We start from the raw sequence: 26,029 nt of genomic DNA on the forward strand, positions 1-26,029 counted from the left end.
CCTTGAAACTATGCTAATTGTATAGATCTGTGCTGCCGGGTTGAAAATGTGTGTGAAGGATCAATGTTTTGACAGACATGGCTGTAGCCTGGAACTTGAACTTGACGGGTTTGCAGAGGCATAAGACCACGAGGCAGTAATTCTAGTTTATATGTGTAGAAATACGTCCGCAGAATTGATAACACAGAAACAAATCCTCTTCTCTTATAATCACTTGCCTCCTCACTAATTTGTTGCTTTTATCTTTCATACTAAATACTCCACTTTATATCCAACACATGGTGCTGTTGTGTTTGTCTGAACATTCGTGTGATCATTAATTTTAATTTAAAACAACCATTTTCAAGCACTTTGGTTAAAACAGCTTCATATTTTGACACCTCTCTCTCTCTCTCATTTGCAAGAATCCATTAGTATATTTTTAGGTTTTGTTTTGAATGTGTGATCTTTGGCAAAACATCATATTTTTAGATATTTGGCATGTTTGAAATTGACTTTAGGTTTTGCTGGCTTGTCAGTAATATTGGCAAAATTTTTACTCTTTTGATTTGATGGACTTTTTGAGAGACTGCTTTTGTTTTTCCCCCCTCTGTGGCCCGCCAGTGTCTTTTGGCAGTGACTAACAAAAGCATACCTGTGTGTTTGTTCATATTTGTCCTTTCTGTTGAGCGATGACAGATGCTTTTAGAGATGCCAGCAACAATCAAACAGGGACAAACAAATCACAAATGTTAGGTTTTGCAAACATACAGAAAAAAAAAGGCAGACATAAAATATTAAACACAATTCAAGGTCTTTAGTGAATTTGCTAAAAATACTTTTTTTCTAAGTAGCCAAAGTTATAAATAGCCAATCACCTCTCACCGAAACACTTCAGTTTTAAGTGGCAGCCTAATTAATGTTCACAACCTGTAGCTACTTACAGCCTGGAAATAAGACGAGCTGCAGAACATATGAAATGTTGATTAAGTGTATATCCGGCACATTAAAGTGACAGGTGTAGAATAATGATTTTTGCCCAATCAGCTAGATCGTCCCTCTGGAGTTTCCACTCAGATGATCTTGTTGAACTATAAAACCCACCAGTCCAATCATTGTCATAGAGTGATTTAGCAGAGGAATGTTTCCCCTCACAAACTGTCTTTTAGTGGAGGAGCTGATTTGCATTTTAGCTGTTAAAGGATCAAAGTTAATTGACTACAGTTGATATAATCTGCGGCCTGAGATGTTTGTCATTCAGCCGGCAAAAGCAATGGTCAGCACTGAATGAAAATGAGAAGCCTATAATGCTGCTTGCTAATGAAAAAAATGCAAGGAAAGATAAAAGGTTAAAGAGAGATTTGTTAGCATTTAGAGCTTTGTAGGTGTAAGCAATCTGCCAGCTGGGCACCTGGTCTGAAATGGAAACCAACTCCAATCTGATAGTAACAAGCAGGGTCGTCACAATATGGGAATTTTAAACTTTACGATATGATACGAGTATAAAAAATGATACTTGATTCCTCTTTCAATACCATAGCAGAAACAGACAAAAGTACCAGGCACACAAAACATAGGATAAGTATTTGGCAAGGCATAAGCCAGGAGGGAATCATACATTTGGTTGTGTGTGCGTGTATAAGTGAGTGTGTGTATCTGTCTGTCAGCAGCTAATCTTGCCCACTACTGGACCAATCAGCCTATTTTGTGTGCACATGTATGGCTGTATCCTGAAGGACCTCTCATAGCTGAAGTGATTAATTGTTGTTGAAAAAATCAGTAGGGACCACAATTCCTCAACAAAATCATGTGGTGAAATCATAGAGCAAAAGGCAATTCTGGCAGTTGGTTAGACTAAATAAAAGGAGCCTTACCATCAGGCAGGCCACATTATGGCCTTTTGTCGTGGCTCAAAAACTCCATCCGTTCATCCATTTTCATCTGCTTATTCAGGGCCGCGTCGTGGGGGCAGCAGGCCAAGCAAAGCCCCCCAGACGTCCCTATGCCCAGCCACGCTTTCCAGCTCCTCCTGGGCACCGCAAGGCGTACCCAGGTCAGTTGAGATATGTAATCCCTCCAGTGTGTTCTGGGTCTGCCCCGGGGCATCCAACCAGCGGGACATGCCTGATACACCTCCAGCAGGAGGCGTCCAGGAGGCATCCTGATCAGATGCCTGAACCACCTCAACTGACCCCATTTGATGCGAAGGAGCAGCGGCTCTACTCCGAGGTCCCTCCGGATGTCCGACGTCTTTACTATATCCCCAAGGCTGAGCCCAGTCACCCCATGGAGGAAACTCATTTCGGCTACTTGTATCCACAATCTCATTCTTTTGGTCAGTACCCAGAGCTCATGACCATAGATGAGGGTTGGGACACAGATGGACCTTCCGGCTCAGCTCTCTTTTCACCACGACGATATAGCACAGCGCCTGCATCACTGCAGAAGCCACACCAAACCAATCCATCTCACGCTCCATTTTACCCTCACTTGTGAACAAGACCCTGAGATACTTGAACTCCGTCACTTGAGGCAGTAACACTCTCCTAACCCAGATGGGGCAATCCACCAGTTTCTGGCAGAAAACCATGGCCTCAGACCTGGAGGTGCTGACTCTCATCCTGACTGCTTCACACTCTTAACACAAACCACCCCAGTGCCTGCTGGAGGTCACGGTGTAATGAAGCCAACAGAACCGCATCATCTCCAAAAACACAGAGATGCAAAAGCTCAAAAACTGATATCCATAAAAGGGGTTTGTCTCATTTTGAAACAGAGCATTTGCAGATAAATGTCTTACCTGATATGTTATGATCCTGCAGTTTGGCATAATATGAAATGGGATAAAAAATAGTTTTGACTGTGAGGGAACTGGCAGGGACAAGTCTCCCACACGTAGCTGCGCTACGTACATTGTCTGAAGTGCCCACAGACAGCTTTGGCAGTTGGCATGCCGAGATCTGCACTCTACTGAGTGCATTTTTCTATTTCTATTTTTTTTTTCTTTTTAATAAACACCCTGCACACAGTGCTGGTAGAGAAGGTTCCACTGAACACATGCCTCCAGTCACACGGTGGGTTTGTTGCTGGACCAGTTGATTGTCTTCTAATGATTTTTGCCCAATCAGCTAGATCGTCTTTCTGGAGTTTCAGTTCTCATATGATCTTGTTGAACTATAAAACCCACCAGTCCAGAGGGATGTTTCCCCTCACAAACTGTCTTTTAGTTTTTTTTTTATAGCTTTTATACTTTTGATACAATCAAATGTATAATTAAAGGAAAGATGGTATTGTTTCAAACATGCGGATGCAATTAAGTATCAAAGTATCAATACTCTTGACATCCTTATGCCTGGTTCACACTACATGACATTTCTGTCCATTCTGACAGTCACTATGTCAGATTAGGCAACTGTGGAGTCATAAAATTGTGCCGTGACTTGGCCGACAGACATGACAGAGATGTCATTGGGTTATTCTTGTCCTATTTTTATTATAATTACTATTATTTCAGTCACTGTGTCTGTTCATGTGCAGCCAAAATGTTGTTGTAGTAACGTCAAAAGCACCACTAGATGGCAGGAGCTACATTTGAAGTACCGGACACAAACATACAAGTCACTGAATCCTCCACGACAAGTTCCTGCAAGTGTTTCACAATAAAAGCCTGTTTAGAAACTGAAGGGATTCTCTTTACCAAAATTATAAGGGGCTTTTAATTTGAAACAGATACAGGAAGTGTTCAGTTTGAAATGATGGTGCGAAGCATTAACTTTATCACGGCAACGGGAGCAGATAAAAAGTAAAAATATTAAAATACAGAGGGATTAATATATAACAGCCCATTTATAATGTAGTCTGTTTCAAATGAAGCTGGTACCCTCTACAGTTGTGGTGAGTAAAAGCCACACCACTATTTTTAATTTTCTTACTTTATATCCACTGTTATATCCTCTCTAGAAATAACATTCTTTGCTAGCTTGATGCTAATGGCAGTACTCACCGGGTTGCTAAAGTGCCTCTGCTGTTTCACACCATCATTTTTCCCTTTTTACTTTGCATTAGTGGAAAGTACTTATTCTGGTTTAAGGAGCCAATAGAAAAATGGATGGAGGGCCTTTTAACTGATCTCTTGACCACTTTTCGTGAAGCATGCTTTTACTAAAGTACATCACACTGTAACCTGTAACACTTCTAAGAAAGGCTATAAAGGAACATCATCATACGTGCAACAGATGACTCTTTCAGAACTGCTTATCTGAGACTAGATGAACATTTTACAAGTAATATGAGTCGCAGGGGGTTTTTCTTAGCAACCTATACCTTGAAGTTTCGGCCTATAGGATTCTTCATTTTCATTAAATTCTCCCTTGGTAAATACTGCTTTTATAAGCTTATCATGTAGGGAGTGATTGAATTGAGAGATATTTTTGGTAAGAAGAGTTCATTTTGATACCACAAACAGTGAATATAATCTAAATAGAGACACATGCAGCTTGTGAAAGAAGTCCAATTACAAGAGCTGGCATTAAAACGGCGGCAGTAGCTCAGTCCATAGGGACTTGGGTTGGGAACCGGAGGGTCGCTGGTTCGAGTCCCCGTCTGGACCAAAATATGGAGCGTGGACTGGTAGCTGGAGAGGTGCCAGTTCACCTCCTGGGCACTGCCGAGGTGCCCTTGAGCAAGGTACCGAACCCCCCCAACCGCTCGGGGCGCCTGACCAAAGGGCAGCCCCCTCACTCTGAGATCTCTCCACTTTGTGCATGTATAGGTCCTGTTTGTGCATGTGTGTGTCTTTCAGACCTGTGTGTAATTGACAAGCAAGAGTGAAAACATTGAATTTCCCCACAGATTAATAAAGTGAATAAACTTAAACTTAAAACACCTACACCTACATTTTAATTATCCAGAGGATATAAGATATAAAGTACATGTCTATGTCTGAGTTAACACTGAAAGGTAAGGAGGTGAATCTGACTACTTAGCATCCATCTTCTCTTTTAAAAATCACTATGTTGTGTTAAGCGAGGTGAAAGGGGCCAGGTGCAAAGAGCTATATTCGTGTGTTTTTTTTCTGTCTCTCTGACACGCACACCCCCATTTTCCATTTCTCCTCTCCGCTGTCTCCATCATGGATCATTATACGCTTCGTCTAGATGATAATTATGAGTGAAAAATAAAGGCAGTCCAAGACATAATGTTATTTTACACACGTCCACACACACACACACACACACACACACACACACACAGACAGCCTGTCTTTTGTTAAATGATTATGAGGAAACATTAGAGCATACAGCTGGTTCAGATCAATAACTAATCAAAGTATGACCTTCACAAACACACACAAACACACAGATATACAGCTGGAACTGCTTCACAGTGTGTGTCTCCACCTGGGTGTTCCCCATCATATGAGAGGCAGTTTGTGTGGCTGAGGATCTCAGTATTTTGACCCCCATGCTGTGAACACCGCAGGGATTTGTGCTCTCTCCCCTGTCCTCCACTCCCTGTAAACCACTCACTGCACCTCCAGCCACCCATCCATTCCCCAGCTCAAAGGTGCTATGTGAAGCATTTAAGGATCAATAAATTACCATTATCACATTCATTTTGAGTTATTAGGATAATAACTCTAAGTGAATTAGACCATCAGCAAGAAGACTGGCAGCTCTTCAAGTGTCTGCGTTGTGCATTTTGGATTTTACTGATCTGATGTATGGCTTTACGATATGTACACACAGTGCTGTTATTGCTGTGTAAACTGAAGGACTACTTTTCGTCAGATATGGGAGTTAAATGACAAGAAAACACATTTTCAAAAAGAAATCATTTGTCACAGTGGTTACCAACTGGTCCAGCCACGGGGTTCAGATTTCTCCTTAGTCATTAGTTCAAGGTCCACACAATTTAATATATTCAGCACTATACTTACATTTGGCCATGTCATCCAGTCACTCTGCAGAAGGAAACTGCACTTCAAAATAAAAGCTATGTCCTCAAATTTCACTTTACTTCAAAATAAAGATTGTTTTTTACAAACTTGACATATTCATGAGTCACTTGCAGTCCATTCAGAATGGATTTGCGTCCTAGACTGCGACTAATGTCGGGAACCACTGATTTATTGGGCTTTATGGAAACTGGCTTGGCTAAAAACAACAAGCCTTACATTATCTGTTGAAGTCCACATTTTGACCTTTTCTCGTGGCTTGAAATGTGACATCCATAGAAAAGTTTGGTCTTATTTTGAACTGGAGCATCTGCATTAATTCCATGCCTATGTTATGATCTGCTAGTTAGGCATGATACAAGATGAATAAATCACTATTTTTGTTATCTTAATCGCCATCTTAACTGTAAGAGAGCAAGGAGGGACAGTTCCACTGGGTGAAGCTGTGCAGAGTAGAGGCTGCCATGGCTTCAAACTGATTTTGTTCTGTTCACGGCACAGCATCATACCAAACCATGAGTTTTTTGCCTGCCCGTCCTTGTAGACTTGCAGATATTGTTGATATGGTCATATCCCTGCTTCTGTCTTAAGTATCAGTAGCAAGTAGGTAGGTTTCTTTTTTTGTCAATTTTAATTGTGCTTATTGTTGTTATTTCATACTCTATTGTGCTTTTGCCTCCAGACAAATGCTGTTATAGTCCAGTTATGAATGACATGGATAAAAGACTTGTGACTGTGTTTTCGTTATTAAAGGTACATTCATCTAGGGATGGGTATCAAAACTCAGCATTAAACAAGCACCGGGGCTAAATTATCGAAGACCATAGTATTGATAAGCTCCGACATTATCGGTTCTTTTAGGCAAGGCAAGGCAGCTTTCTTTTTATAGCACATTTCATACACAAGGGTAATTCAAAGTGCTTTACAGAGCTATAAGATATAGAACACAATGAAGGATACAGAAAAGAGTAAAAAGAGAGGTAAAGATATAAAAGGTAAAATTAATTACTAAATGATTTCCAATTTGGGAAAAAAAAATATCACCATTAAAGATAGCAAAAGTACAGACAAGAGTTGCTAAGATAAAAAGCTTATTTACAATGATTTAAAATTGAGTTTAAAAATAAGGTTGCAGTCATTACAGGGTGCAGTCGGCAGTGTAAAAACAGAATGTTTTTAGCTTTGAATTTTATCAGTACTTTGTAGCATTTTGGTTTAATACATTATCTGCTCTATGTAGCAAGTTGTGGCTCCATCACAAATAAATGAGGCGTCTCTGTCTGAGATGCTTCTGAAAGGCACTGCGCCGTGTGTGTTGGAATTACAAGAATTGTCTACAGTGGCCGGTATCAGCCTGGGCAGCTGCTTGGTCACCTGGTGGAGATCTGCTTTCTGCTGAGAGTAGGCATGTAACGATATGTCGAATTTCGCGGTGTCGCAATAAAATAAATTCTCGATACCGTCGTGCGAATGCCACGGTAGTTATATAGCTGCGTTCTCCTACAGAGCTGGCAATATGACTGTGCGACTACATTCCGCATAATCCTTTGCATGGAACTGCGTGCGCAGGTGAGAGCAGACTCGTGCAGCTCAGCCTCTCAGTCTCCGACTCTGACCCATGCGTGACTGGAGGAAACAGCGAATAAAAGTAAGGAGATTGACTGTTCTTCTCTGTGGATTTTCTCTGCGACCGTTTGTCATAGCAAGAAGCCACGCATAGCACGTGAAACAGCGGAATCGTGGCTTTCCGACAAGGCTACTTGTCGGTAGTCCAATATTTTCACAGTGAAAAAAAAAAGATAAAGTTACACTAAAATAATGTATAACAAAGCTTTCATACAGCTTTGCACACAGATTACTTTTGGATGGATTACTCGCGAATGCAGAGTCGCACAGAAATACCACGCATATCACATGAGAGCGCAGGACCAGAGCTTTACTCTCCTCATCTCCTGTTCTGAGAAAGTGTTAGCATCTCCTTGATGTCAAGATTGTCAACCTGGCGTGACCAAACTGAGTGAATGTGTGTTTTTGAGTTTTTCTATGACATTTCTATGATTTCTATGATATTTGATGAATATTAAGACTACTCTGTCCTCATAATTTGATGTCATTCAGATGACTTTCTAGTAATAGTACTACACTACTTTTCTTCAGAGTAGGTTAAAAAATACTGAATGTTTCCATTTTCATATTCTGTCACTATAGTTTTAATTGACATGACTTTGTTATGGCACTTTAATGTCTGCCTGCCTAGCAGTAATAGGGGGGAAATGAAAGCACATGTTCAACTGTGTGTTGATTTGTTTATGATACGCTTCCAAGTTAAAAATAACATGCTGTACAGTGTACATGCACTATTTTTGGATAAAATAGCTGTTTCTAACAATAAATTTTCTCTTTTTTCCCCCTTGTATAAATATTGTGATATATATCGTATCGTGGACTCTTTATTGTGATAATATGGTATAGTGAGTTTCTGGTATCGTTACATCCCTAGCTGAGAGCATTTTCTAGTTCATAATCCTGGATTTATCTTTGGAGCACAAGTAGAACAAAGCATTGTTAAAACTATTGTTTTTACCCCATCTCTCTCTCTCTCTCTCTCTCTCTCTCTCTCTCTCTCTGTGTTTGATGCCAGCCAACACCAAAGCTAAGCTAACAAGGTCTTGAGGCAAAAAGCAAAATTTAGTTTTTGTCTAATTTGAACAGATCACAACAGTTTGCAAGATCAAGTACAAATTTTTTTTTCAGTCTTCATATTTCATGAAAAAAAAAAGGCCATAAGCACAACAGTTGTTGTCATTCTGTAAATGGAAGACGAACGTTAGATGAATACAAGGTCAGTGCAGCTTTTGTATGTCACTGAGGCATTCAGTTTTAAAACGGCTGACCTCAGAGCACTGCACAGAAAATGCACCTAACTTAACTGGGGTTTTTTTGTGTGTGCTAAAATGTGAATTAAACCTTTTCTCTTTATTGTATAACAGTAACCTGATTTTAACAAAAATGAAAAGACGGAGTCAAATGTTTGCACTTGGAAGCAACTGCATTCACATTTTTGTAAACATTGCCTTCCTGTTTAATATTTTGCATCACTCATGTGTACTAGGCTTGTAATTACAATATTACCAACAGCACTTGAAAGCACCGTCATAGCTGTAATAGCAAGTGGCATCATTATGCTGCTGCACATTGATTTCAACAGAAGTGACACTTGCGGCTGCCGCAAAATAAGCGAATCAATTTTTGACATTTGGTCACATCTGCCTCTGGCTGCTTTATTTATTTATTTAAAGATCTATTTTCTACTGCAAATTTGTTCCGATGCTTCGCTGTGTGTTTATTTATTAGTTAGACTCGGTTATAATTAATGCAGAACACAATCAGCCCGTCACTGTCACCTGCGGTTCATGCAAGACAGAACGTACCAAAGAAAAGCTGACAAGGTGAGAAAGATGGATCAGTGACACACTTGTATTCTGTTTCTAATTTTTCTGGCTAAACAAAGGCAAGATGACACACACACACACACACACACACACACGACGTGCATAGAGGAGACTGAAGAAGAGTGAAATACAAATGAAACTTTAAATCCCTGTCTCACCTTAGAGTTTACATCACATAAGTTGCATAAGCTCACAGTACAGACTGATTAAAAAGGAGCTTAGATCCTTTTTTTTTTTTTTTTATGGTAGACTTTTTATGCAACAAGTCAGCAGTGTGCTACCTTCAAGTGACTGTGAGAAGTATATTAAGATATAAATTAAGACTTTACACTCATTAAGACATTAAGAAGCATTACAACTTCACTTCACAAATGTAATGTGTCCATTCTGTCCTCCCGGTACATCACTGCCTGCCAGAGATCCCAGGGTCTAGTCCCATGTGAGTAAATTTAGCAGCAAACTGGTCACAGCTTATCACATATTACTTGCTTGCTGTTTGTTGACACCAGTGGCAACACAGTGCGTGTGTGTGTGTGTGTGTGTGTGTGTGTGTGTGTGATTTAGAGGGAAAGCGAGAGCCACAGAGGAGGGTTCAGGGGTCTGTCTGTCTATATTAAAAGTTTCCCTCAGAAAGGGGCTGCTTTTAATTGTGTCTGGAGGGTGTGTTTGTTTTGTTTGCGCTGACCTCCCTGAGTGCATGCAGATGGTGCCTTGAACAACTGCAGGCCAGCGGGGCCGACGTCAGCCCGTTTGGCTGGGCTTCTGTTTATCTTTATTGTGTTTAAATTTATCTATTTACCAGGACTATTTAGATAGTTGCACGGAGCCCTGACCCGCTTCAGCTTCCAACACTGTTGGGATGAATTAGAGCGCCGTCTGAGTGCCGCGCCTTATCGTGTGACATTGTGGCCGACCCCACTGATGCTCTCGTGGCTGAACGGGAGCAGATCTCTGCAGCCAGGTTCAAGCAGCATATAAATGGCAACCATCAACAATCTATTCTGGTATCGTGTTTGGTTGTCCAAATAACATTCGTCAGTGTCGTACACCACATAACTCACTGTGACAGAGCGTTAACAGACCCAAAAACTAATCAGTTCATCGAGAAAATATTAGACACATTAATCGACAATGAAAATACTCATAAGTTGCATCAAACTACAAGAAAACTTAACTGAGACTTTGGGGAAAAAAAGAATAAAGATGGCTCTCTCACACACATTCCCTCTGTTCACTGTGCACCATCACACACCGTCACACTGCGTTTCACACACACTGCAGGTACCCACACATGTTTTCACACCCTCAGTCGTACCTCTCCTCACACACACAGACTCGCACATTTCCCTTTTCATATTTTTACTTAAACCCCTCTTCAATAATTAGTTTTCTGAGACCAAGTAATGTCACTTGTATATAGACTTTCTCAATTTCCCTGCCTCTCACTCATTCTCTGTGTCACTGTGAAAGTGTGTGTGTGACTGTGTGGGACGGGACGGTGTGTGTGTGCGCCTGAGTCTGCGGTTAATAATTGAAAAATGTCCTCGGGGCTCTGTAAAGCAATGTGAGTTACTGTGTCCCTGGGAGGACAGTGCATTAATGTAAAGTAGCATTCAGAGAGACAGCATAAAGATAGGAAATATGAGCAAATATGAAGATGAGGCTGCTTTATACTGTTTCAAACAGCGCTCACCTGGATCAGTTCCTCTGCTGGTTATATCCTCGTCTTCAACTGCACCCCAGTTTTACCTTTTCTTTTAGTAAGAATCGACATGAAGTGCTTTAAATGTGACTAAATGGTGGGGATTATTTTCCACTGTGAGATCTGTCTTTGCACTTCAACATACCGTCATGTAGTGTGCACACATATTCTTAAGTAATTAACCAAAGGCTGTAAGCGTGACGTCATATGAACTGACAGTGATGGACTGCAAGTCATGCAGCACATTAGTGAACTTTAGAGGTTTATTTATAATCTTTGTTCACGAAGAACAAAGAGTTATTAATCCTGAACATTATGAGTCCAGACTGCAACTATATCCGTATAATTTCCAGTGGTGGAGCGTAACTCAAGTATTTAACTTAAGTATAATTTTGAGGTATTTGTACTTGACTTGAGGATTACTTACTTACTTCTCACTCCCACCCTGTCATAGTCAGTGGTCCTACACGTCTAACTATGAAGCTCTAGGTACCCCTCTAGTGTCCATTGTGCATGGTCAGGGACTCTATGTCCTTTTCTTTTCATTACATGCATGCATGCATTTGTCGTCTGTGTAGGATTACCTCGGTTTTTAAGTTTACTTTGTTAGGTGTAGGCAACACAAGTGCCCAGTTAGGTTGTAAAGAAGTTATGGTTTAGGTTATAACAAGTATGCTTATTACTAACAACACATACGTCACGAGACATGCGTTAAAACAACTTAAGAATGACTTTTGGTGTCTATATGTGCCATGGTGACTAGGGTGAAAGTGCTGCATACTACATCATAATTCATTTGCTCTGAGCATCAAATAATGACGCAGCCTGGTGTGTCTCATAGAGACCCTAAAGGGTGCCTCAGTGCGTTGATATCGGACGCAGAGGGCCACTAACCAAAGATTATCAGTTGGGAACGAGAACAAGTCGTATTTTCATGATCTTATACTTTATACTTCCACTAGGGGTGTGCCATATCATCTTGTTCATGATAATACTAGTTTGTCTTTTAATATCATATGAAAGATTAATATCGTGATACTTGCGGTATTTCGACCTGTTGACATGTTGACCCACGGGAACAACAAGCATGGCTGAAAGCAAAATTATTATGGACTCTGCGGTGGTTCCACAAAGAGGAGCAGCTTCAGTAGTGTGGAATAAACTGTGGCGTCCTCAATGTTTTATGAACAGCCACGGACTTGTCAGACTCTTGTAGCGACTTACCGCTCAGAGGGAACTCATTCAGCAGCTCCTCTGGCAGCAGCACAATGTCTCTCCTTCTCCTCTCTCGCCATGCGCTTTGTCGGTGTCGTCAAGTGATTTTGTCATAATACTTTGATAATGTAAACCTATGTAACACTTGTGGCTCGACAAAAAACTACATATATGTGAATGTGCGATAGTTCTGGTATCATAACAGCCTGTCACAGGTTACAGTGTGATGATTAGAGGAGAAATGGCAGAGCATAAAGGTCCAGGTGGAAAAAAAAACAATCATTTAGGATTTTATTAAAAGAAGGAAATCACCTGTTGATTTATATATATAGATCCCAGAGTACATTTTTGTATTCGGGAGCTGTTTAAATGTGTAATTTGTGGTAGAATTTATTTTGTTGAACTTTTAATATTGTCTACAGAATCTGAATCTCACTCTGAGTTACTGTTGTTGTTCACAAACTAAAGAAATTAGAGATCATATTAAAATGCAAACTGTAAAACTATAATTCTGTCACTTACATTGATAATATATACATACATATATTTTGTTTGGCTAATTGATCATATTGTCAAGAATATTGTTTTCGCAAAAATACCCTGAAATACCGTGATATTATTTTAGGGCCATATCGTCCACCCCTAACTACCATAATGATAGCTATATTTGCTAACAACGGTAGAGATTAAGATTTTATGTACAAAGCATTGTTATAGATTAAACTGCCCAGAATGATATTTTTGTTGTTATTATTATAAAGTTTATGTGTTTATATATGGCAACAAAATGTATAACTGAATAATCAATACTTGTTCCAGCTTCCCAAATAACATAAAACCTTAGTTTAGTTTAGTAGAAGTTTTACAAACTATATAATCAATTAAAAAGTGAAGAAAATGATCAGCAGATTATTCCAAAACAAAAATGGTCATTTGTTGCAGCCCTGTGCTAAGTATTGAAATAAAACAAGAAGAACACCAATAAAGTGCTGTTTACACATCAGTGATAATAATCTAATGATATAATATGTGATGGTATTTAAACAAAGCAAGCTATTCAATCAGACACACTGGTGTTTGTTGTAAAGGAACCAAAGAGGTTACATGTGCCTCCTACTTTGCTTCTTTGTACTCATTATCTCTGCAGGTCACACTGAGGGTTTTCATATCTCTGCTGGTGAGCGTCTCATATCTCGTGTTTCTTAGAGAACTGATCTTACTGCTGAAATTTCCCTGAGCCATGTGTGCAGATTAGGTATCAGTGGTCTACACACAGGCACGGCTGTGACAGGCAGGATGTGTCCTTGATAGCAGCGTTCACGACTTGAAACACGTTCCCCAAAAAAAAAAGAAAAAAAGAAAAAGTGGGTCTCGTGGCTGATATGTCAAACGAATGCTCAGGAGAATTTACAACGACACCAAATGTGTTGCCTGAAGGGATCTGTCAGGGGAAAAAAAATGAAATATGTCATGCTTAAAAATTTGTTCAATAACAAATCAAATCGCTGTCACAAGCAAGCAAATCAGGAAGTAATAAACTGGGTGCTTGTTCTCGAACCAGTCATTCTTCCCACAGTGAACACAACCTGTGTGACTGGAATAACTGGCATGTCATATACAGCAGCTAATGTGCTGTTAGTGGGGCAAGTCTGATTAGAGCCACAAGCCAGTGAATATTCTACAGGTGCTTCTTCTTCGTCTTCTTCCTATTCTCCTTGTTCTTTGTCTTCATCTTCTTTGTCTTTCTCTCGTATGATATGTAGTAGATAATGTACTGTTACTGTGGCATGTCTAATTATTGCCACAATCCAGTGGATATTCAACAGGTGCTTCTTCTTCATCATCTTCTTCTTCGACTGTTTCTTTTCCTTCTTTGTCTTCTACTTCATCTTTGACTTTTTCTTCCTCTTTTTTCATCTTCTCCATCTTGTTCATCTTCCACTTCTTTTTCAACTTCTTTGTCTTCATCTTCGACTTCTCTCTCTTTGTCTTCGTCTTCTTTGTCTTCATTGTTGTTTTTTCTACTATGTCTTCTTTTTTTGTCTTCATCTTCTGTCTTTGTCTTTGTCCTGTGTTCTTCTTCAAATTCTTCTTCTTCTTTGTCTTCCTCTTTGACTTCTTCCTTTTTGTCTTCATCTTCTTTTTCTTCTTCTGTCTTCATCTTTTTTTGGTCTTTATCTTCATCTTCATTGTCATGTGTTGTTCTTCAAATTCTTTGTCTTCTTCTTTGTCTTCATCTTCGAAGTCTTTATCTTTGCCTTCATCTTCTTCCTCTGTCTTCATCTTTTTCTTCGTCTGTCTTCTTCTTCTGTCTTCATCTTTAGCTTCGTCTTTGTCTTCGCCTTCTTTGTCCTCATCTGCAACTTAGAATTATATTTCTACTTTGTCTTCATCTTCTTCGTCTTAATCTTTGCTTTCTTTTTCTTCGTCTTTGTCTTCATCTTCTTTGTCTTGTGTTCTTCTTCTGTCTTTATCTGTAGCTTCATCTTTTTCTTCGTCTTTGTCTTCGCCTTCATTGTCTTCATCTGCAACTTAAAATTACTTTTCTACTTTGTCTTCTTCGAAGTCTTCATCTTTGAAGTCTTCATCTTTGCCTTTGTCTTCTTCCTCTGTCTTAAACTTTTTTTTTTTATCTTTGTCCTCGTCTTCTTCTGTCTTCATCTGCAACTTAAAATTATTTTTCTACTTTGTCTTCTTCTCCATCTTCATCTTCATCTTTTTCTTCGTCTTTGTCTTCGTCGTCTTCCTCGGCCTTCATCGTTGTCTTCGTCTTCTTCTTTGGTCTTCATCTTTTTCTTTGTCCTTATCTTCTTCTGTCTTCATTTTTGTCTTTGTCTTCTTATTTCTTGTCTTTGTCTATTTTGTAGTCTTTATCGTCTTCTTTTTTGTCTTCCATGTCTTCATCTTCATTATCCTCTTCTTCGCCTTTTATGTATTCTGTTTGTCTCCTTCCTTGACTTCTTCTTCCTCGTCTTTTTGTCTCCTATTTCTTAATCTGTTTTCTATCTCTTGTCCTTTGTCAAGTTGTTTTTCTTCTTCCTCTGCTTCGTCTTCTTCTTCCTCTTCTCCTTTGTCCACTTCTTTCTCTTCTTCTCTGCCATCTCCTTCTTCTTTTTTGTCTTCATCTTCCTTGTTGTATCTTTTTTGTCTGCGTTGTCTTTGTCTTCCTCTTCATCTCAAATTTGCATGAGAGGAATCCAGCATTAAAGGGAAACAAGGTTTGTCTTTACTCAGCACCTCCAAAGTGCTTTATTGCTGAGGCTGTCTTCATTTTGTATTATTTCATTTTACTTTTGTCGCTTAAACACCCCCAGCGTCTGTCACAGAGTCTGACAGATAAATTACATTTCTGTGCGGAGTTAAAGTCATAGATAATGGCATCGCTGACTTAGTAGCAGACTGTGCACAATACAGTCATGATGTTGTTGGTCTGATTCACTTTATGGCCTTTGTCACGCATCATACACATTCTTATTTGTCTGGTTTGTGTGTACAGCGATAAAGCTGCAATTTGAAATGAATAAATAAACTGTGAAACTAAATACAGGATCTCCTTCTTTTGAAAAGGGGATGACGGTAAGTCAGAGATCGAAGGCCAGAGAGAGAAAGAGGGAATTAATGCCCCATGTCTCTTCTTCTAAAATGCCACCTATGCTTAGGTGACGACCCTCTGGGGCTTGAAGGGAGAGGTTTCCTCCTCTGAATTTAAATTAATCGCACTTACTGTAAGATCCTGTGAAAAATTCCTTTAATTACCATCCAGTCTGAGTACTGCTAAGGCCACGCACCCCTGCAGTGGGTCAAAAATCTCCCCTGATTAGAATGAAACCGCACAGAAATCAAATAAGTACTCCGTCGAAGTATACTTTAAATGGACTCAGCGGTCTGTTGTGTATCTTTCTGCTCCTGGCTATTCATTTTGTCATATTTGTTTTGCGCAGTAACTCACAAAATGAAATTGCCCGTGTATGCAAATGGCTCATGCAGTTAATATGATGTAAATGTACCTCGGACTCTCATATCCGTGCGCACATGTGCAAAGACCCATAGATAAACATCACTTTCCTGCCTGGTTTTACAGGTTTCTGCTCTTTTCCTCACGCTGAGGCATGACGCAGTGAAATGCAAAATACCTTAAGACAGTGAAATGGCTAAAACCACAAAATATAAAGCTTAGATTGCAGTTTTGCCAGTAGGCTGTTCCATGCATAATTGTTTTGAAAAATGGCTGAATTATCCCTTTAAGTGGAAAACTATTTTGTGCCCTGCTGTTGGCTCAGTGTATGCGGATATATGCATGTGCACGAGTGTGTGCGTGCGACTACGGGACGGCGTGTGCATGCTAATGCCTAAATGTGCTTGTGTGTCTGTTTGTGTGACTTGAGTGTATGAATTATTTACTAGTAATATCTCATAAGAAGCATATTATACAGACTGCACAAGACAAAGCCCTCCTGAACCCCATCACTGACTATAATCATAGCCCTCAGCAACAAAGAGGGAGAGTGGGAGCCGGGGAGAAGGAAATAAAAGTGTCAAAAGAGAGTGAAAAAGGTGGAAAGAAATTATTTCTCCTCACTCTGAGTGTCACTTTGTCTGTCTCATCTGTTTACCCACTTCCTGTGTCTCCATTTGTCTGTCTGCCTCCCCATATCTCCAACTACTTTTTGTATCACTATCAATCTTTATGTGATTCTCTGTGTTAAATAATTGATTAAATCGTTCCATCTATTAGTACCAAAGTGGATGGTTGCCAGTTTTTGGGGCGCCACGTTGGAAAATCTGCTTTGTAATCCGTCTGTCTTTCCTCTTATCTGTCTTCATCTCTCACGACGTCTGACAATCTCTCTGACGGATGAGTAATGAGCGGTTCACAGGTCACAACATCGCTCATCATCCCTAGATGATGACAAACTGGCCTCACACTAACAACTGATCTGCCCGACCGACCCCCTCACTCCGGCAATCAGTCAATTAGGGTAATTTCCATTGATCAGATCTGCGTTACGGTCCACATATCGGATAATGACACAACAGGCCGAGGGTGAACTGCCATTCTTTTCCATCAGACGAGCACTTTTAATGTCGACTTTTTCTACTTTGATCTTTTGAAATCTGTGTAACAAGCTGATTTCAGCACAACCACCCCAACCCTTCTTCCTCTTCACCCCTCCTTATTGCTCTTTTCCTCCGTTCTTCCCCGCCGTCCCTCTCTCTCCCATCTGTCAGATGATTTTAAGTGGTTCAGGGGTCGAATCATCACTCACTGTCCTTGTGTGAAACATACCAGCCCCACACCAATGATTGATATCTTGTATATGGCCACTCCTTCACTGCGGCCATCAATCAAACATCAGGCCTGTTTTCATCAATCAGATAAACAGTGATTCATGGCTTTAGGATGGAGGCAACTAGGAGTGTTGGAGTTAAGGTGGTTTATTGCTACTGTACGCTTGTCTGTCCATACTTGCATGGCACATATGCAGTTAACAAAAATAACGGAGGCAGATTGACCGTTGGAATTCAGTCTTTGAAGTAAACGATTTTTATTGATCAAACAATAACTGTTCATAGCAGATTTCATCAGCTGTCACTAGTGAGCTAATTAAGCTAAATCCATGTATTGACTTAAAATTCCCTCTTTGAAGGATTTAGAGGCATCAATTGGCAGAGATAGAATATAATATTTATCTTTTTGTTGGTTTATAATCACCTGAAATTAAGAATCATTGTGTTTTTGTTGCCTTAGAATGAGCCGTTTGTATCTACATACCACGGATTCCACCATGTTGTTCCACAGTAGCCCAGAACGACAACTCAAGCACTGGCTCTAGATAGATGTTAGACATCGGCCACAGTACTTCTCCTACATGTTTGGCACATGCAACCAGATGCTACTAAATGGTTAACAGTAAATGGAGCCTCCACTTGTATAGCGCCTTGTAGCGCTTCTTCAGTGGCTCCCTGTGCTTGTGACAAAGAAATCAAATGGAAATAAATGACTCTTTTTTCAACATTTTAATTTTCATTTTTCATTGTCATAGACCTAAAAGAATCATGCACCTATGCACCAAATCCAAAAAAAAAAAAAAAAAAAAAAAAAAATCCACCACAATGTGCTTCAAACATATATGGTGTGGCGCCTTTTCCTCCTAATTTTGCCAAACCTCAAGAGCGTTGACTAGTCTTACATTTTCCTAGCTAGGCTAGCTATGGGTTACAAATCCAAAAAAAAGTAGAAGTCTCGGAGGAGGAGACAGCATTTAATAGTGTGTGGACAGCTACATCAGCCTAATTTACTTCTACCGCCGACTCTTAAAAATTCCAAGTAATCATGAATAGCCTGCTGCAGAGTTGCCACCTTGTAGTAAAACATATTAATGAAGGCTGAAGTAATTTTAATTGGCTAATTTAGACTTAATAGGCTGTGTTATTTTCATTCTAGGGTTTAAATAAGTCCTGTGGCTCCAGACAGATTTTTTATTATATTTGGGGTCAAAAATGACTCTTTTGATGGTAAAGGTTACCGACCCCTGCACTAGACCTTTAAAATGAGAATCTTGCAAATGGGCCTTCAAGGGTAACTGAGGTATTTTCAACCAGGACCATATTTTCCTATGTTTTGTGTCTTAAATGGCTGATGGGAACAACAATTTTTTAAATTGGTCCATTACTGAGCGAGAGTGAAACAGCAGTGAAACGCTACAGTGTAACCACTCAAGGCAATTGTGTGCCGTGCATTTTTGTCCTTGACTGGTGACCAGCATGAGGAGGAGGTGCCAGGCTGTTGTGGATGTGTATGGTTCTTCCACATGCTACTGAGGCTCCTGTTCCTAAAATGAATAAATGATTAAATTGCCAATATGTCTTGCTTATTCAGACTTCAATCATCCAATCCACCAAACAACACCAAACAAGAGTCAATAGCAAAAAAACAAAAAAAAGAAGCTGTTTGGCACTGGCAGAGAAGATTTGGAAAATTTTTCATGGGCGCAACCCACATACTCAGCTCTGCTGCTCATCCCACAAATGCATGTTCCTTACAAATGTGGCACCATTTAAATGGGAAATAAACAGGCTTTCCAACGGTGTAAGATTTATTGCCATGAAGCATTGTTACAACAAAGAAATCTACCAAACACAAATTTCCTTACTTTATGTGCTTAGTTTATTTATTTTTATTGGTAAAATATTGTGACAAAAAAAAAAATGGTGGTACATGACACAGTTGACAAACAGACAGACAGGAACATAAAGCAGTTATGATGATTTATGTGGTGATATGATAAGAGTCCAGCACTAGAGATTAGATTATTTTAGGTAGGGTGCATGTGGGTAATGTGTGTGTGTGTGTGTGTTCATGTTTTGTTGTTGTGCGTGAGGCAGCTGTGTGTGTATGTGGTTACTAAAGCTAGAAAGGTTTGTTTGTAGGGTAAGGAGGAGGCTATGGGATGAGAAGAGCCTGAATTTATCTTGTATGTCCATCTAGCTTGTTTGCGCTAGCATTATAGTACACTATTACAGATGAAAATACAATTCAAATGTCTTTTATGTTCAAGCACAGCCCTGTCTAGATGTTTCCAATCAAGAAAGAGGTTTTTTAGCATTTTCAAAACTAAAATTCTCCCTCTTACAATTGAAAAGACTTTGAGGATAAGGACTAAACATCTGGGAAACAGAGACGCTAACATTAGTCCAAACACTGACATAGTGCCTTCCAGGGCCATCTCCATCTCAGTGGATGTTCTGGACCTTAATGGGTCTGTAACACCACAAAAAATGTAGCTCGCTAATTAGCTGATATTCTCATTGCTGTATGTTTATGTAATCTATATATATATTAACTAAGTTGCAGTGCCACACAACTTCTATACAACTTCACTTTAATATATTTGAGACTCTCTGTGACTTAACCCCCTACATAGTAATAAATCAACCAGGTCTACTTTTATTATTACTCCAAACTGTCTCCTTTATACCAGTCAGCACGGGGGCACAGCACATTTATCACCGCGCAGGCCTTTGCCTCTCTGCTGTCAGCAAACACATCCCTCAATCATTAATACATCCATCCTTTTAATTGTTTAGCCCTCCATCCATCTCTGGATCCTAGGAGGGAAGTCTCTCTAGGAAGCCCTCTAATGTGTGCTACAGTGCCTTCAAGGAAATGAAGGGCTGACGGAAGATTATCTTTCTTATCTTCCTTATCTTTCCAAATCTGTTTAAGTCTGCGTAATTGGGTTTTAATTTGGTCAAATCAAGATTCGGATGAGAAGCATCCCCAATTAACCCATTTAACTCGAGTTTAGAGCCGCAGAGAGGAAATCTTGTATTATTCTAAAGGCTTTTGTGGCGTGAGCTGATTTTAAACTCAATTGGCTTAAAAGTCTACTTTGGCAACTTGGCTACTTTTTCTCATCTACTTCAGATGACAAAAACTAAACAAAAACCAACAAAAATGGAAAAATAAAGCATGTTTTCAGTCAGACTGGATTTATTTTATTATAAAATTTGCCCAGACTTGGTTTTTATAAATGAAATAATTGTGTTATGACACATAAAAGCCCAGTCTGTGTGACCATGGTTCATTTCCTAGCTTAAGAATAACCACCCGATATCAGCAGGAGCAGTTTACTCTGTAAATACAACCCAACAGACACTGTTGTCAATATGTAACCATCATCCATCACTGGCAACAAGGCAGCATTGCTTTTGTTTCCAGAAATTGCTTCCCCTTTCCTTTGAGGAAATAGCTTTGATAACCAGGAGCAGGTTTCCGGAGTAAGTAGTGTTCAAATTGAAGCTGTCAGCAGGAGCCACATGGTTTCCTTGTGGAAGTGATGCTTAAGTTTTTACTTAAAAACACTTTTTTTCAAACGCAATACCACAGAGTGTGCACTCCACATTTATCCATCTGTCTCTCTGTCTCCTCGTCTGTCTGTCTCTGCCTGCTAGTTAATGTGTGTGTGTATGTGTGTGTGTGTGTCATGCAGTGCAGCTCAGGTTTGAGCAGGGGGATTAGAACCTACAACCATTCATTCTACTTTAATAGGATTTGACAGAGAGGGGCTAGTTTCACTCTGTGCGTGAGTGCGTGTGTATGTGTGTGTGGTGTGGTTACTCCCCAGTCACATATGATGTCAAGTCTGAGGTCGTTAACATTCTGATCCTTGTATGGTGTGTGTGCGTGCGTGTGTGTGTGCGTGCGTTGGAGTGTATGTGTGTGTTTTTATGTCCTCTTGCATGCTGGTGCCTGTGTGTCATGTCGAGGACTTTCCATGTCATAATCCCCATGGGATAAAGTGTGTGTGCGGGTGGGTGCACACGTGTAGTGAATGTTGAAGAACAGAGGGTCGGAGACGTCTCAAACTCAATCCTCATAGGATATCCTCTAAGAGCATCAAGTGGCAAAGACTAGACATGGTGTGTGTGTGTGTGTGTGTGTGTGTGTGTGTGTGTGTGTGTGTCCCTCAGTGTTGGAAGAATTATTTAAATCCTTTACTTTCGTAAAAGCATTAGAACCGTACATGAGTAAAACTATGAAAATATTATGAGCAAAAGTACTTGTGGTGTAGTAAAATGTTCTTTCTCAGTGTTTAATTTGATAAGTTTAAGTTTAAGTTTATTTACTTTATTAATCCCCTGAGGGGAAATTCAATGTTTTCACTCTTGCTTGTCAATTACACACAGGTCCAAAAGACACACACATTAGGGATGCACTGAATATTCGGTAACCGCATATATTTGGCTGAATATTGCAAAAAACACACACATTTGGTATTTGGTGGAATAAGTTAAAAGCAAGGCCGAATAATAGCGGCATGTTTTGATAACGCAATCAAACAGCGTGCCGTGACGGGCAGAATAAAATGTCGGCAGTGTGGTGATCCGTCCGTCACCGCACTCGCATTTGCAACTAAAAATAGTTTTGAGCGAGCAAAATAGGCTTAAATCATTCAGCACGCTGTGCGAGCAGCCTACAGATTTCAACCAGCAGCAGAAACGAAAGGCGAATCCCACCGATTGTGGGTTGAACGGGGGTCACAGACACAGACAGTAACGTTAATGTATTCCTGTCAAATACGGCAGCCATCGGCGGAGAAGTCGGCTCCAATTATATCCTCTTCTTGGCGTCATGACTGCCCAGAAGTATCTGAACAGCCGAGCCAGCCGAACACAGGTATGTGACGCGTCAGAGGAGAAACGAGCCGTTCACGGCCCACAAACCTCACCGCACTTTAAGGACTGTTCTTTACTTGTCAGGGGAGGAGGGTGGCTGGTTGATTCTTATTTTATTTATTTATTTTATTTTGATCCCTCCTATGTTCATCACTCATTGATGCTGTTTTTGAAGTATGAATAAGTCAATAAGTAATTTATTCCATTGAAATATCATTGATGTATTATAGGAAAGTGATTTATCTTTTTATAAATGACAAAAGGCACATCTGCCTCATTTTTGCTGTGGTATTGTAATACTACTCAGAACCATGATATTTTCATTGGCATTGCACAGTGGGTCCCAATTTTGGTACCGTGACAACACTAATCTGGAGGGGGTTCATCTGCAAAAACTAATGAGAAACTAAACAACGATATTTGGTATTCAGTACTCGGTATTCGGCCAAGCATTTAATATTATTCGGCTACGGCTTCGGCCACAAATTTTCATTTCAGTGCATCCCTAACACACATGCACAAACAGGACCTATACATGCACAAAGTGGAGAGATGTCAGAGTGAGGGGGCTGCCCTTGGTCAGGCGGTGCCTTGCTCAAGGGCCCTTGAGCAAGGCACCGAACCCCCAAACTGCTCGGGATGGGTTAGGGTTGCATCATTTTCTATAAAATCATCATATGTTTGTAGTGTTACTGCCCTGTGAGAATCTTGCACCTGCGTCCATGCTAACCAACTTCCGTGAGAAAGGGGGATTTGATTTACCCTAACCAACTGCTGGAGGTCAGTGTATCTGTCTGAAATCTGATGTCATGTTATGCCATGTTAGCATAACTTTTTTGTCCGGTTTTTAAGAGTCGAGTGGAGTGAAGTGACACAAACTACAATTTCGGGCGATATGTTGATTTAGAACAGCCTCAGTAGCAGCATGTGTCTTGTCTTTGGCGCAAACCGTTGTTGTTATTACTCCTCATTGGTACAGCTTTAGTCCTGAGCAGTGTTGGGCTTGTTACTCTAAAAATGTAATGTATTACTCATTGCTCATTACTCTTTTCAAAAGACTACGTATCACTCCCTGCCAACAGTATTTTTGTTACACTACTCATTATATTACTTTTCCGTTACACCCCATAAAATTGGTAATTGTGTATCTCCCCGAAATACAGATGTGTGCCTCTGTGTGAATATCAGGGTAATCCCTATTAAGTGTAGCTAATGCTAGTTAGCTTCTATTTACCTGGGGCTTTCTGTTACCTGTGACCGGTATTTTCCCAAAGCTCTGCTTGAAAGAAGAAGAGTCACTCATGGAGCAACATTTCATCCACCACATATCCAGCCACAAGCTTCAACACTTCTTTGTAGCCGCAGCTGTCACGATTAAAATAGAGTTTTGGTTGTTTAGCCAGTGCAGGATTACAGCTGATCTCCTGCAGCAACAGGGTTCTTGTCATATTTCCTCCTGACAAAATCAAAGTAATGGGAATATTTCCAGAGTGTTCCAGAGTTTCCAACTAACTAGCTGCTTTGTGGCGTGCCTGCACAGTGCGACAGTTACTAAAATGAGGCTGGAGCACTCGATAAAAATGCAGAGTGCTCCAGCCTCCTTTCATTTGGGTTCAGTCATTTTTTGAAGTGGCCCACTTGATGTATTGTCTACTATTTTGTCCTGTGCTGTGAGCACCGATCCAGTTTTATTTTTGGCTGAAGCGCAAGAGTGCCTTTCTTAGTTACTAAAATGAGTCCGCTGATGTGATGTTGTATTTCAAGTCAGCAGTGATGTGGTAACAAAAGTAATGTTGGAACGAGTTGTTTGTATTTGGGGTAACTGTAATATTACTGAAGTTTTATTCGTAATTAGTTACACTACTCGTTACTGGAAAAAGTAATATTATTACTGTGACACATTACTGACCAACAAGGGTCCTGAGTCCCCCCACGGCACTCACAGCACTCATTTTCTTCCTTTTTTAACAAAGACAGTGTGGTTTCATTTCACGATGCAAGACTAATCAGTCAATTTGCACTTGGTGGATGGGCGAGTCAAAGGTCTGGACCTGACATCTTAGAAGACCCCAGAAGAACAGCCCTGTTTTCAGCTTTGTGACAATGCATTGTCTCGCTGATTTGGTTTTTAAATAGTTTATTTCGATTAAAAAGTAGGAGAATTTTCTAAAACCCTTAATGGAACACTAAAGCCTTCAATTGAAATCAAAATTACCCAATTTAGAGTCACGCATTGTCACTGGACTGGCTGTTTGGTCTGTGTTGCTGTCAAAGGTGCTGAATCCACCTCCCTGGATATATTTGAAGAAATGGTAATTCTGCCATTTTCTTCGTACCTCAATCATCATGTGGTGATTATGATTGTCAGTAATATCAGGTTTTGTTTTATGCTCATCAAGAACAAGTTTCAGTAGAACACTGGGTGGAAAAGTGGAGGATTGAAAGATTGCTGGCAGCTACTTAATAGCAGTCCTACAGCCCTGATAAACTTCCTTCCGAGGAGGCGTTCATGTGCACTTTATGAGTAGACAAAGTGCCATTAAGAGCACGCATGGAGGGGGCTTTGTATCTGGGTGTGAGGTAAAGTTAGCTGCACTGACCAGATGCCAACAACAATGGTGGAGGGCTTTTAGAGCAAACTTATTGGTTGCTTTTTCTACAGAGTTTGTTACATTAACGATAAAGCACGCGCCATGAGTGTTGCCAGTTAGTGTGTTTATGCTGTGCAAAGTTAGAAGTCATCAAGGACAATCTTACGGCATGAGCCAGGTCCTTATACAAGCAGAATAGAGAGTTCTGCTTCAGTCCATTAAAGCTTAAAACTGATGTTTTGATGGTGACGGTCCTGCTGAAATGTAACCGCTTTAACATATGGAATATTTAGTAATAGTGTAGTGTTTTAATGCACAGTGAGCTGGTTGTACAGCACCAGTCAGGAGAAATCAAGTGTTCCCATCCACCTCCACAGACACATTAGAGCTCAGGGTCAGTCACGGAGCAGCACCACTAGACCTGGTCGGATGGAGTAGCTTGCTACAGGTCAAGTAGCTTGAACACGTGACTTTTGTATTAATAGAAAATCTATCTTGTCACCCCAAGCAACAACAGAGACAGATGCAAGCTGAGATTCCTGCTTATGAGAAATTAACAGTGGTTTCATACGATCTGTGTACACTGACCAAGGTAAAACCGTTCATCAGGAAGCACAAACAGTCCTCTCACTTTCATTTTCATCGTCCAAAATGGAGTAACTGACATCGTCCCGCTCCTTGTCTCTGTTGACTGGTGCCCTGTCTGAGCCTTGCTACGACACATCATTATCCAAGCCACCTGCTAGCGTGGCGACAGATGGGAGAGGCTTACCTTGTGCACCCCCGACTGACAGCTCAAGTCATGCAAGCAGACGTTTGTCAATGACGAGCACAACAAACTCTGCATGACACTTGTACGCCCAAACACTTCCCATATGTGGCTCTGTAACGTGCAACGTGTAAGTTCAGAGTCGGCGAGAGAGGAGTTATACTGAGATATGAATGAAATTCAGAG

The sequence above is a fragment of the Epinephelus lanceolatus genome, chromosome 21 (genome assembly GCF_041903045.1).
Source record: "Epinephelus lanceolatus isolate andai-2023 chromosome 21, ASM4190304v1, whole genome shotgun sequence".
NCBI lineage: Eukaryota > Metazoa > Chordata > Actinopteri > Perciformes > Serranidae > Epinephelus > Epinephelus lanceolatus.